The sequence below is a fragment of the Leucopleurus acutus genome, assembly GCF_964270905.1.
Source record: "Leucopleurus acutus genome assembly, chromosome: 16".
Taxonomy (NCBI): Eukaryota; Metazoa; Chordata; class Mammalia; order Artiodactyla; family Delphinidae; genus Leucopleurus; species Leucopleurus acutus.
The window spans coordinates 34,543,900-34,557,487 of record NC_139158.1 but is presented as its reverse complement, the minus strand read 5'-3'; positions in this window follow the sequence as shown (position 1 = coordinate 34,557,487).

The window sequence follows — 13,588 nt, the reverse complement described above, 5'->3', positions numbered from 1 at the left end:
CAGGGAGCATGGGTGTGGGTAGGCAGGCCAGATGGCAGGAGGGGTTCACTCCCACAGTGGAGAGGTCCAAAGCTGGCTGCCGAGACAGGGCGTTTGGACCAACATCTGGGTTTCAGGATTCCTGTTTGAGCACAGCTGGACTCCACAGGGTGGAAGCTCTCTCTGCTGAGATATAGATATTTCCCTGGTAACGATCTCTCAAGCTGACATGAAGACATGGCCACCCACCGGAGTGGAGTGTGTCTGCCACAGCTCTTCTGTAATTTATGAGGCAAGCATCTGTGGAATGCTGTGCTGGAGAGGGAAATGGCAGGAGGTTTCCTCGTCCTCCAAGGGCGAAGAGTGGGGTGCAGGATGGTGGAGGGTCCTTGGAGGAGGAAGAAGGCATGGAGGGTATTCCTTTCAGCAGGAACAGAGAAGCACAGGCTGCATACTGGACAGTTCAGACCCCTCAGCCCCTGGGGAGGTGGATGCCTTTGTGTCTGGAGTAGTTTTAGCTGTGTTGACCTTGGCTTTAATCATTTTAGAAATATTTAACCCCAGCGCTGGCAAACTGGAGCTTGATTTGGGCTTCTCAGCTGGAAAGAGTTGGACTGCAAGCCAGTGTCTTCCTAATTTAAAACATTTCAGCAAGATGGTCATTGTCCCTTTGGGTCCTCTAGAACATGACTTGGAGCTCAGGGAACACGAGGGAGACCATTTTGGGGGCTGGGACAGGAGTCTTTGCCAAGGATGCTTGTGGCCTGGATGATGGTGGTGGTGGTGGTGGAGTTGGTGTACCTGAATTGAGGACCTTGAGTTGTGAACCTTATGAGATACATTTCAAAGGATTTAGGATCTATTGGGTATTGGGAATGAGCAAGATGCAGAGTCAAGTCGACCTCCAGAAAGGCAGGGAAGACCATAAATTTGATTATGGACTCTGGCTGACCTTGCTCTGAGATCCAGGTGGCAACATCTAATGGGTAAATGGGTCGGGGATGGAGATTCAGACTTGAGGGTCATCAGTGTTGATGGTAGTTGAGGCCAAGAGGACACCCGAGATTGACTGGGGAAAGAGAGGAGTGGCAAGAGAAGGGGCTTTACTATAAGCCTGGAAAATCTTAATGATGAGAGGAGAAGAATCCATGAGAAAGGTCGGAGGACCAGCAGGAAGAGAATGTGTGGCTCCACAGACAGGAGAGGGAGAAAGACAGAAGTCATTTGTGTTGAAGAGAGCCCATTGGATTTAATATGTTCATTGGCTCTTGCTGGAATTTTAATAGAGGCCAACTGGGGGGTGGAGTACAAAGATTCACCCTAAGTCTGGACACTCTAGCACCCAACCATGGTGTGTGCAATGAAACAAAGGACACTCCATGGTCTTGACCCTCTTGCGAAACTATAGTTTGTGTGTGTGACTCCAAAGCCTCTGTCCTCTTAAAACACTCAGCTGTCACTTTTCCATGCTACCTTGGAAAAGGACCCAGCCTTGGTGGAGAGCCCTGACCTGGCTGTGTTCCTTGGCACAAGACGGTGTCATGGGGAGACCCTCACCTCTCTACACTGGGGGCCACTTGCCTTTTTCATTCCTTCTCCAAGTATTTGAGCAGCTTCTGTGGTGCCAGGTGCCAGGCTAGGTGCTATTCTACAGGATGGATCAGTTCCTGTTCTCCTGGAGACCCTACTCTAGTGGAGGAGACAGATTCTGGTCCATGGGCCTAAGCCACCCCTCACCTGTGTTTGTAAATAAAGTTTTATTGACACACAGCCACACCCATTTACGTGCATATTGTCTGTGGCCACTTCCCTGCTACAATGGGAGAGTTGAACAGTTGGAGCAGAGACTGTATTGCCCACAAAGCTGAAAACATTTACACTGAGAATCTAAGGTGCAGGGTTTTGCACCCCCATGGTGTCCCATGGGGACATGAGTACAGCGGCCCTTGAAATGCACACAGTTCTGAGCTGGGTTTGCTACAACTACCCACCTTGTGGGACCCCGGAGGAGATGGAGTCAGCTCCCCTACTCTCAACTTTTTGGGTCTTTGGTGTCAGGGGAAGAACTGAGATTCTGAGTGGGCTTTCCTTATCCCTGTGGCTGAGCACCAGGCTAGTGCTGTCTGACTTTTGGATGGGGGCAAGAAAGGAGGGAGGGAATGGTGACTTGGTGGCTCCCTCCTAAGCATCTCTCTAAGATTGGTCCCCAGTGAGTGTTCAGGGTCCCACTTTGCACAGCTGCCAAAATCTGGTGAGGTCAACCTTCTTGGCGCTGCGACTCTGGGATACAGAGCCTCCAAATCACTAAGAAGAGAGAGAAAAGAACAGTGTTTTTTTTGCAAGCACAAGAACTTGGATTATTGAAATTAACATTTACCCCAAAGTTTTATAATGTCTGGGCATGCATATTTAAGCATCTGCCTCAAAATCTCTCGCTAATAAGCAGATGGTGCATTTAATTCCCCCCTTTTTTTTGTTCTCTGAGCAATACACAGCTTCCTGCACTGCGTTCCTTGCAAGCAAACTGCACATGGAGGTGACAGTACTTCTGACCATCAGCACAGATCCCCCGAGAGGCCACTGAGAGCCCTGTATTTGTGGGGCTGCTGTGAGGAGGAGCTGGCCTTTTCCCTTATCAGCTCCAGTGGGAAGTTGTCAGGTTGCTCACAAGTCCACAGGGCTCCTGCCTTTGCTTCTCCAGAGAGTCTCAGCTGCATCTGAACCCTAGACCTCACTGGCCAGAGGGCCAATGTCCCAGGCAGGGTGCAGTCTGAAGTGGGAGGGGGCCTGGGAAAAGCTGCAGGGGAGGAACTTCAAAGAGTGGGTAGAGGCAAAGAGGCAGAGAGAAGAGCTGGCATGCAGAAGCAAGGACCTTGAAGGCACAAAGGAGAAAGGTGGATTTCCAAAAACAGAGAGAAGAGTAGACACTATTAGCATGCTCCAAGTGTGGCTGGGTTTTGTGAATTTTGCTTGTTTCCTTCCCCCTGGCTCGTCTCACTGTGTTCCAGGGTGTCATAGAAACAGGCTCTCAGGGGCTCTGTGCAGCTCCCGGTTCCGAGGGTCTTTGGGGAACGAAGGGGCTGCCCAGTGGGTTCCCTTGGCTCTGTGGCCCCTCCTGCCTGGTCCCTCCACCCTTGACTGTGTGCGGACCTTCCTTGCCTTGCCTGTCAGACCTCCTTCTGGGAGAAACCTGGGCAGGGCTTGTGTCTTTGCTGTGGGGCTCTGTCTTGCATCTCTGTATAAGGAAGTCTTTGTGACTTGGAAACGTGTTGGCTTAAATTGGAAGGCGTGTGATGCCTGGGAGGGAAAATCTACTGCCCTTTTCATTTTTCGTTTTGATTCCGTGTTCTGTGTTGTCCTGATGGAGTGGTAAGCCCTGGCCTCTAGGAATCAGGCTGGATGAAAGCATCTACATGGTCTGAGTATAATTCCTTGGCTTTTGTTCTGCTTATTAGCAATACACATTATTATTTGCTCATTGTAAAGAATTTTAGCAGTACAAGTATATATAAAACAAAAAGCAAACAACTCTTTTATCTGCCTCTCTTCAACCTTGCTTCTCAGAGGTGACACCAGGAGGGGAGGGGTTGACATATACCCTTCCACACCTTTCTCTTTGTAGTCAAGCATATATAGTTGCACATAAATAGTTTAATCTTTTTAAAATAAAAATGGGATAATGCTCCATTTACTGTCTGGAAAAGCTTCCTCTTCACTCAATGATGTGTCTTTGGCATCATCTCATGGTGAAACCTGGGCTCCACCTTGCTCTTAAGGCAGTTATTCTGCTGTGTGGATGCACTGTAATTTATTTGGCCGACCCTAGATTGATGGGTCTTTGAATGGTTCCTGCTTCCTCCCTGTTACAGATGGCATTGTGATGAATATCCTGGCACACATGGCTTGGGGTTCTGTGCCTGTGCTTCTCTAGGAAGTTTCTAGGGCCAGGATATCCAGGGGCAGAGGGGGATCTGTGCTGAATTTGCATCCTGGTTAAATATCTCCCTGCCTCCCCAGCCCCACAAGACTCACATATACCATCCTCTATAGGGGTCATCCTCTGAAGCCTGAAGGGCACTGGTCAGATGGCATTGCCCTCCTCACTTCCACTGGGGTCAGTCTACACCCTGCTGCCCCTGGGGGCCCAGCTATCTTACCAGCTCCTCCTGGCAGGACCCGGCTTCTAACTGTGGCAGGTGGCCTTACCCGAGGGAAAGTTCACTTTCCCAAACATTCTTGGTTATGTTACTGTAAGTTCCAAGGTTGGCATGTGCCTCCTCCAGACCTTGCTGCTTCCCACCTGTGTGCCCTTGAGCAAGCCATTTCAGCTGTCTGATCTCAGTTTCCTCAAATGTGAAATGGAGATAATACAACAATGACGGCTGCCTCCTTGGCTGTTGGGAGGATTCAAGGAAATGACCACCAATTCTGCGATGTTTGGCTTGTTGTGCACGTTCAGCCAGTGCTGGGCAGGTCATTGCTGAGTTTTCGGCATGCTGGTCTGTGGCTTTACCAGGGGTATGTTTTTTGTGTCGAGCCCAATGCCAGGCCCTTAGTAGCTGCTCAGTAAACGCTTAGTGAGTGATTGGCAGGGACGGAGATTGGGGCGGAGGCAGCGAGAGCAGACGAAAGGCAACGGGCTCATCAGTGAGCCGCCAGCTAGTGGGCTCCAAGGTGAACCTCCGTCCTCAGAGCGCCTTGCCCCTTGCTATACTTGCCAAGCACACAGGGCTCTGCTGTGTCTTCCAGGCCAGAGCCCAGGCAGGTGCTGGTCAGTGTCCTGGTGCATCAGGGCACCTCCAGCCCCAGCTTGGTCCTGGATGCCAAGTGGCCCCAAGGTGGCTGGGACTCTGCTGTTTCTGAGCCCAGACACAGAAGACAGGGAAGTGGGGGGAGGCAGCACCCACAATTGGCCCTTTCTTCCCCTTTGCTTTGAACCCTGCGAGGCACGTGGGCTTGTATGTGTGCATGTACGTGTGTGTGCCTGTATGTTGGTGTTTTTGTGCGTGTGTGACCTTCTCTGTGAGTTTCCAAGTCTTGGGTTGTTTGTGCAGGACTAGGGTTGCCAGATTACATGCAGGAGGTCCAGTTAAACTTGACTTTCAATTTAACATTATTTTTTAAATAAGTGTATCCCAAAGCAATATTTGGGACATACTTACACTAAAAAATAATTCGTTGTTTATATGAAATTCAAGTTCGAACAGCATCCTGTCTTTTTACTTGCTACGTCTGGCAATCCTGTGGGGGGTTGTGGGTATGTGTTGGTGTATCTCCACATGAGGGACTGTCTGTAGGCACCAGGATAGGGGTGGAATGGGAAGACCGTCCAGGGCCGCTTAGTGGCCCAAAGTCTGTGGGGTTGGATGCTCTGGTTCCTGGGCCTGGGCAGTGCTCCCCAGCACCCACCTCCCCCTGCCACCTCCATTGATTTCTCTCCCATCCCTCTCTAAACACAGGGCAAAAGCTGCCCCATCCACCCTTGTTTGGAACACAGCCGCCCATCCAGATGAGATGCAGTGTGCCAGATGGCTGCAAAGCTCTCCCCAGCTCCCTCTGCAAGGGGCCTGCAGATGAAACGGAAGCCCTCGTCTGCACGGCTCCCCCTTCCAGAAAAGCCGGGACGACAGACACTCCTCCTTCCTGGCGATTAAACTGCCCCATGTTTTGCCAAACAAATAAAGCCCTTCATTTCTACCATAAACTTGTTCACACGCGTGGGCTGATTGATCCACCAGTGTGCCTGATTCTTCAGGTCTCTCGCTGGTTGGGACGAGAGGCTCTTCTCTCAGGCCCCAGTGAAGAGCTGCCTAATTTCCATCTGAAAGACTCCGTAGAAACCAACCACAGCATTGGAAGAAAGCTGCCTCTTCCCCCTTGGCAGGTTCCTCGTTTTTCTTGATATTTGACTGTGATTGAGGGGGCATTTCCATCCGGCTGGCTGGGGGCTGTCAAGGAGGATATTGGACTTGGCCTCTGAGTCCACTGCAGCCCTTCATGGGAAAAGCCAGGAAGGAACCTTGTCCTGTGTTACTGTTAAGTCTTTTACTGAACTCATTATAGACAAGGTCTCTTTCCTTGCAGCTCCTCTGTGAGGCAGGTGCTATGATCATCTGCACACTCACTTGCTCTCTCTAGTGTCTTTTAAACTCCTGTACACATGCTATGCTCTTTTCTGCCACAGGGACTTTGCACATCCTGCTGTTTCTGCCTGGAGAGCACTTTCCCTCCCCCCTTCACCTGGTAAACATCTCATCTGCCAGCTGAGTCACCACTGCCTCAGGGCAGCCTGGCCACACTGTCATAGCAACTCCTGTTACCTGTTCTTATAGCACCAGCTGTCTCTCTGTTTAGATTTGGCCCAACTAGAGATAACTGTTTCTTTGGGCATGACTCTGTGCTGAATATCTGCCTCCTTCTACACTATGATCACCATGAGGGTAGGGGCCATGCTTGTTCTTGATTCCCACTGTGTTTCTGGTGTTTAGCATACGTTCAGGTAGAATTTGATTAATGAATGAGGCATACCCATTTTACAGATGAGGAAACTGAGGCTCAGGAAAGTTACACAATTTGCCTGGTGTTATGCAGTCACTCAGAGGTGGGGCTGGATTTGAACCCACCTGGTTGGTCTCTGGATGCATGCTATTAACCACTTAACTGTGGTAGCTCTCCAACTGCAGAAGTGAGAGAGATTATGCAGGACATGTGTTGCCAGAATCCTAGGGGTCCTCTAGAAGGTGATGTAGGAACATATCTGCCTATGGACCTTTTTACTGTTGCATAGAATGCCCCATTAGGCATTGCACAGAATGCCCCATCTTTCTGTCTTACCCTTAGCAAAGGCCTTTGTAATATTTGAAGAGCAGTTGTCGGTGTGGGAGGATGGACCCTATATCATATTTAGATCTCGTGGTCTGCCTGTCTCCCTGATCTTCTTTAGCTTTAGTTATGCAAAATCCACACTGTCTCTTTTGGTAGATGTTCAGTTTCTTTTCCCTCTTCAAGTTTGCTTAAAACTTGATTCCACAACTGAGGCCTGCTCCCTATCCCCATCCCTTACCCAGGTTGACTTGGATTTTGTCAACAACTACTCCAGCCTTTGGTGAAGGCCAGATTGAAGGAAAGCTTTAAAAAAGAGGATGTGTGAAGAAAGTGAAGCTACCTGATGGGTGGGCAGTCAGTAGGGTCAATCCAAAGGCTGGAAGAAGGGCTGACTTGGAGGACTGGAGGAGTCTCAGGGCTGAGGGTCAGGTCCAGGTTGACTAAAGGGGCTGAGTCTGCCGGGGTGAACTTCGAGTATTTAATAAACCCCTCCTTCTCATGGGTGGGGAATAATTGATGAGACTGCTAAATTTGATGGGGATTAAAGATCCTTTGGTGGAATTTACCTAGAATGCCAGCAGTGTGACACCACCAAGGCATTGATTATTGATTGCCCAGCTGTCATCAGTTCATCAGCCTTCAGTTCTAGCCATAATTTGCATTAATTATCAAGGCAAGTTTTTACTTTCCTAGTCAATAAAGGCGGTGTTCAGAGAGCAGTGACCGAGGCTGGGCATTACCCAAAATGATGTGTATTTCCTGGGCAAGCTTCTTGCCTGCTCAGCCACAGGTGGAAATACATCCTAAATAACATTCTTTAGAGGGCTCTGAATAAATGGCAAACAGCTCAAGTCCATTCCTCTACCCATCCATCTACCCACTCACCCATCCATCCATCCACCCATCCACCCAACACTCCCCACCCTCCCTCCATCCATTCATCCACCCAACGCTCCCAACTCTTCCTCCATCCATCTATCCGTCCATCATCCACCCAACCCTCCCTCCCTCCCTCCATTCCTCCATCCTTCCATCTGCTTGTACCTGTGTTCATTTATTCAGTAAAGACTCATTAACCACCTAGTAGATTCTGGGAAGGCACCTACTCTAGTGGTTGAGAACACAGGCTAGTAACCAGGGCCTGGTGGGGTTGGGTCCCCACTGGCAGAGTTGAGTGATCCAGCCTTTTTGTCCCTTCTGCCAAAAGTCCACAAGATCTGGGAGTGGCTCTTTTGGGAGGGGGCTGGTAATGACGGTTGGCCTTTACCCTTCATCACACTCCCTGTGTGGCATCTGGAAAGCCTGTGCCTCAGTCTCCTGTCTGGGGAGTGGGGTTAGGAGTACCAAGCCTGCTTCCCTCCCAGGACTGTTAGGAGGATAAATGAGATGGTAAGTGAGGGCCCTTTGAAAATGAAAACATTCTATTTGAATGTAAAGTGTTCTGTGACTGATATTTTCTATCCTGTGAAATCATTGTTGACCCTGAAAATATTCAAAAACTGAACGGAGTAGGGACTTCCCTGGTGTCACAGTGGTCCAATGCAGGGGACACGGGTTTGGGCCCTGGTCTGGGAAGATCCCACATGTCACAGAGCAACTAAGCCCATGTGCCACAACTACTGAGCCTGTGTGCCACAACTACTGAAGTCCACGCGCCTAGAGCCTGTGCTCCGCAACAAGAGAAGCCACTGCAATGAGAAGCCAGCGCACCGCAACAAAGAGTAGCCCCCGCTCGCCACAACTAGAGAAAGCCCGTGCAGCAACGAAGACCCAACACAGCCAAAGATAAATAAATAAATAAACAAAGTAAAAAACCTGAATGGAGTTAACCCTTCCTCCCTATCTACACTGGGGGAGGGAATCTGTCAAAGATTGTTGTTGCTATTTTACACACGGGGAAAACTAAGGAAGGTGCAGAAATGGGACCAAGACCCCGGACTCCTGACTCTGTCTGTGTAGGGTCTTAAATGGGTGAACTGCTTCGTATTCTTTCTACAGGGTTGCTCTGTAAGAAATATCCCTCATCTAATATTCAAAGGGGGACCTGAGACAGTTTCTAAAAACAAAAGTGGCTGTTGGGTGGGTTCAATTATCTCTACAACTTGGACGGCTCTGGGGATGAAGCAAGAGGAAACATCTTTGGAGTCAGAGGGATTTGGGTTTGAACCCCAGATTTTGACAGTTACAAGCTGGGAGAACTTGGGCAGGTTATTCAACATCTCGGAGTCCCAGTGACCTTGGAAAATAGTACGCATTGTATTAAAACTTGTAGGAAGACTCCCACCTGGCCCCTGTAGGCGGAGGGGTGACCAGCAGGGCAGGGTTTGAGTCTCACAGGTGCTCTGACCGACAACACCCAGTCATTCCTACAAATGCTTCCCTGGCAGAGTTTTCTATGTATCAGGGATCATGCAGATGGGATGTTAACACAGTAGTCAGCACAGAAATCAACACTTGTGGGTTTATTTTAGCGCCTTGTTTGTTGTTCTCCATATTTCCGTATTTCCCCAACCCTTAGGAGCATCAGAATCACATGGGAGAGGGTGTTTATTAAATATACGAATTCCTGGGGCTCATGCCCAGAGATTCTGATGCTTAGGGGCTCACCCTGGGTGTATGGTTACAAAAGCTCCCAGGTGAGTCTCCTGTAGCAGGGTTGGCTCTGCCTCGGGGACTCAGTTTGGGAACCAGTCCTTGGTGCTACTTTGTTTAAATGTCAGGGTGGGCTTTTCTACTCCATCTTGTATTATCCTCATTTGTATTCAAGCCTGTATCTTCCTCCTGGACTGTAAGCTCCTTGATGTCAGGATTATCTGTCATATTTGCATCAGTGAACCAAGGTTTCCACAGGTGCTCCATGGAACAGCATTGCTTGCTGAATGGGGTCAGGCTCTAGGGAGGCGTGTGTGTATGTGTATGTGTGTGTGAGTGTGTGTGTGTGATGTGAATCTTTGTTAAAAGAACCTTTTTGTTTTTCATCTGCATTTGCTGTGAGTCAGTGTGATTTACTCTAATGGCAGCCAGTGCAGCTTAAGCAAGGCTTTGCCCTGAAATGGAGCAAGGTTATAGGTGGGCAGAGCAGCCAAAAGCAATTCCTTGGAAAAGCTTCAGTGTCGTCCTCACTAATTGAACTCAAATTTTCACTTCCGTTTAATACCACCATGAGGGCCATGTTGATTCTCCTGTGGAGTGGGTACTATCAAATTGCCTGTGCAAGTGTATGTGAGTAACTGGGATTGGGTTTGGGGATGGATGCACTTCATCTGTGAACAAAAACAATGGGATAGGTGTCATCATTGGTTACCAGCATGTGTGAGATGGGACTTGGCATCCAAAGGAGGAGCCTCCTTTACATAGTCAACCTTGATCAAACTGTTTCTGAATTCCTCACACACACAGTCAATACCATGATTGGTACTGATTGGATAATACTTCAGTTTCTTCCTATGCTGGGTAGGAAAATAAACTGTAGAAACAACTTCTCGAGGGTCTTTTCTTCTGTATCAGGGCTTCTCAGAATGCTGGCCTTAGAACACCTGTGAGGGAATATCTGAGGTGGTTTCTAGACCTACAGTTTCCAAGGTCCCACCTTTTTGAATCAGAATCTCTGATGCTGGGACCACAAAATGAACTGATAACTCAGGAAGTTTGTAATCAAGTAGGGAGATCAGAAGTGTATATGAATAAGTGTAATACAGAGTAGATTAAAAAAACAATACCTTGATATTTAAATTTTTTATTATTAAAAAATTTTTTTGGACATGCTACGTGGCGTGTGGGATCTTAGTTCCCTGACCAGGGATCGAACCCATGCCCACTGCAGTGGAAGCACGGAGTCTTAACCACCGGGCCACCAGGGAATTCCCTACCTTCGTTATTTTTAACGAAATAGGTGTTTAAAAAATTCAAGGAATACAGAATAGTATAAGAGAGAAAGAAAAATCACCTCAAATCTTACCACCCCAAGAAATAAACCTCCTTACTATAAAGTGAAAACCATCCCAGACTCAGTCTGTATACAGATGGAAGGGTGGCTAGAGAGATGAACAGACACTTCTGATCAGACAAAATGGGATTTTTTTTTTTTTAGCATTTTTTTTTTTTTTTTTTTGCGGTACGCGGGTCTCTCACTGTCGTGGCCCCTCCCATTGCGGAGCACAGGCTCCGGACGCGCAGGCCTAGCGGCCATGGCCCACGGGCCCAGCCGCTCCGCGGCACGTGGGATCCTCCCGGACCGGGGCACGAACCCGCGTCCCCTGCATCGGCAGGCGGACTCTCAACCACTGCGCCACCAGGGAAGCCCAAAATGGGATTTTTAAAAAGAAAAAGTACTACATTTACTGTTGCATAAATGTAATTGAAGAAAAAGAAACTGAAGTGAAACTGAGGTACCTGGAGATGAGTGTAGGGTCCAGGCTGATGAGGAAGGCAAAGCAAGAAGGGTGGTGAGGTTGTGAAGAGCAGATTTAGAAGGGAGGAGGGGGTGAGGGAGGTGGGAGACAAGCAAACATAGCTAGAGTGGGAATTTTAGATCTTGAGACCAGATGGCTTTACAGTGATGATGAAGATCAAAGCGGGGGCATTAGAATGAAGCTATAAAGCCCCTGTTTGAGGCTGGGATGCATAGATGCTCCCTGTGAATGTCTGCTCATTGATGGTGAGAAATGTGAGCATCCTGGCCCTACCAGATCTTTCCTAGGGACTCTGTGCTCTATTCTTGGGGTGTTTTTATCACCTGGCTCAGAGCAGTGGTCCCCAAAATGGTGTTCCTTGTACCATGACCATTCTATGTAAAATGTTCATGGGTCAAGGATGAAATGAAAAACAACTGGGAAAATGTTGTGGGAATGTGCACATTGGTGAAAAATTGCTCTTTATCCTTTCTGGGGGATTGTTCTTTATTTTGAAGTGATGTCTGTTCTGTTCAATTTTATTTGGCACTTTTGGATTTTTTTTCTTTTCTGAAATGCTATGGGGTAGAAACGTCTAATACTTACTCATATCCAGTTCTTGTCTCCTTCTCAGTAGTGGGAGGATGACACCCCCTTCCTCCATTTCTCTCGATGGGGCCGGGGGAGGGATGTGACTAGTATTGGCCAATGGGCTGGGGCAGAAGTGCGATGTGTCGGTTCTAGGCTGGAGCATTTAACACCTAGTGCATGGTCTTCTGGCTCTGTCTTCATTCTGCTGCCCTGATGGGTGATGGAACCTCTGTTAAGTTCAACGTGGAAACAGAATCCCTTCCACCCTGCTCCTTGACATGGAATGCACATGAAGCGTGAGTGAGAAAAGGAACTCCTAAATGTCCTAAGGCACTGACACTTGGGGGTGGTTTGTTATTGCACCAAAACCTAATCCAGGTTGATTGATTATGGTAGTATTCTTTTTTGGGAGGGGGTGAAATTGGTAGCTTAAAAATGTCCTTTCTTAACCTCACCAACCCTCCAAAAAAGGGGAACATTATGTGGGTTCCCAAAATTAAAAAAATATTTTTTGGCTTATGAAGTAGAACAATCTGGGAGTCAAGCGTAGAGAAGCACAGTGTGGAGTATCTACAAGCCCAGGTTATTTCCCTTAGCCAAGTTGTGGAGAATTTCTGTCTTTCCTGTTCCACATTCCAGGGACTCTCTTTCTTTTAATATTAACATATTTGTGTTATTATATTTTTGGCTGCATTGGGTCTTCATTGCTGTGCGTGGGCTTTCTCTAGTTGTGGTGAGCGGGGGCTACTCTTTGTTGTGGTGCGTGGGCTTCTCATTGTGGTGGCTTCTCTTGTTGCAGAACACGGGCTCTGGGTGCGCGGGCTTCAGTAGTTGTGGCACGCGAGCTCAGTAGTTGTGGCTCGCAGGCTCTAGAGCGCAGGCTCAGTAATTGTGGCACACGGGTTTAGTTGCTCTGCAGCATGTGGGATCCTCCTGGACCAGCGCTTGAACCCGTGTGCCTCTGCAGTGGCAGGAGGATTCTTAACCACTGCGCTACCAGGGAAGTCCCTCCAGGGACTCTTGAAGAGACTTTGGTAAAATGTTACAGCTTAAATGGTGCTGGGAGCTGCGGACCACCCTGACTCAGTTCTAGGGGTAGAATCCCTTCCTGCTTCGGAAGGAGCTTCGTGCCCTTGTGATAGTTCAACCCTTTAGAGGGATTCTGTACTAATTACATTAAAACATGGCCATGGCTTCTGCTTCGTTGTCCCCCAAATTAAACACCTCAGTCACACAAACACACCCTGTCAGATTTAGTGCAACTGATTCCCAACTGTCACTAAGGACAAAATTAGATTATATTTTTTCCAGTTCAACTGAAAGAAAATTGACAATAAAATGCTGATCAATATGTGCAGCTCAGGAAGTACAGCCTGCTTTGAGATGCAGAAGAAGTGTTTGTTTTAAACATCTGTACTCTTGAGTAAAGAAAAAGAAATCCATTCCTCTTTTCTAGAGGGGGAAAACTGAGAGCTGGGCTTAGCAACAGCTTGACCGTTGGAGTCTGAATTAAGCCAATAAAATAGATGTTCCCCTGGATAGAAGGGTGCATTTCTGCTTTTCTGGGGACCATGCTTTTATGGTAAAGTTTGCTCTCTGTCTTTGGTGGTGTGTGTGTCTCCGGGTGTGTGTGTCTGTGGGTGGATGTCTGCATGCAAATGACAGTGTGTACCTGTGTGGGTGTGTGCAAAATTCCCATGTGAACCTCAGCTTTGTGTGAATCTTAGGGCCTTGAGTCCAGTGGATGCCATTTTAAGAAAAATCACTCAAAAACGAGTCAGAAAGAATTGAAATCGAATCCC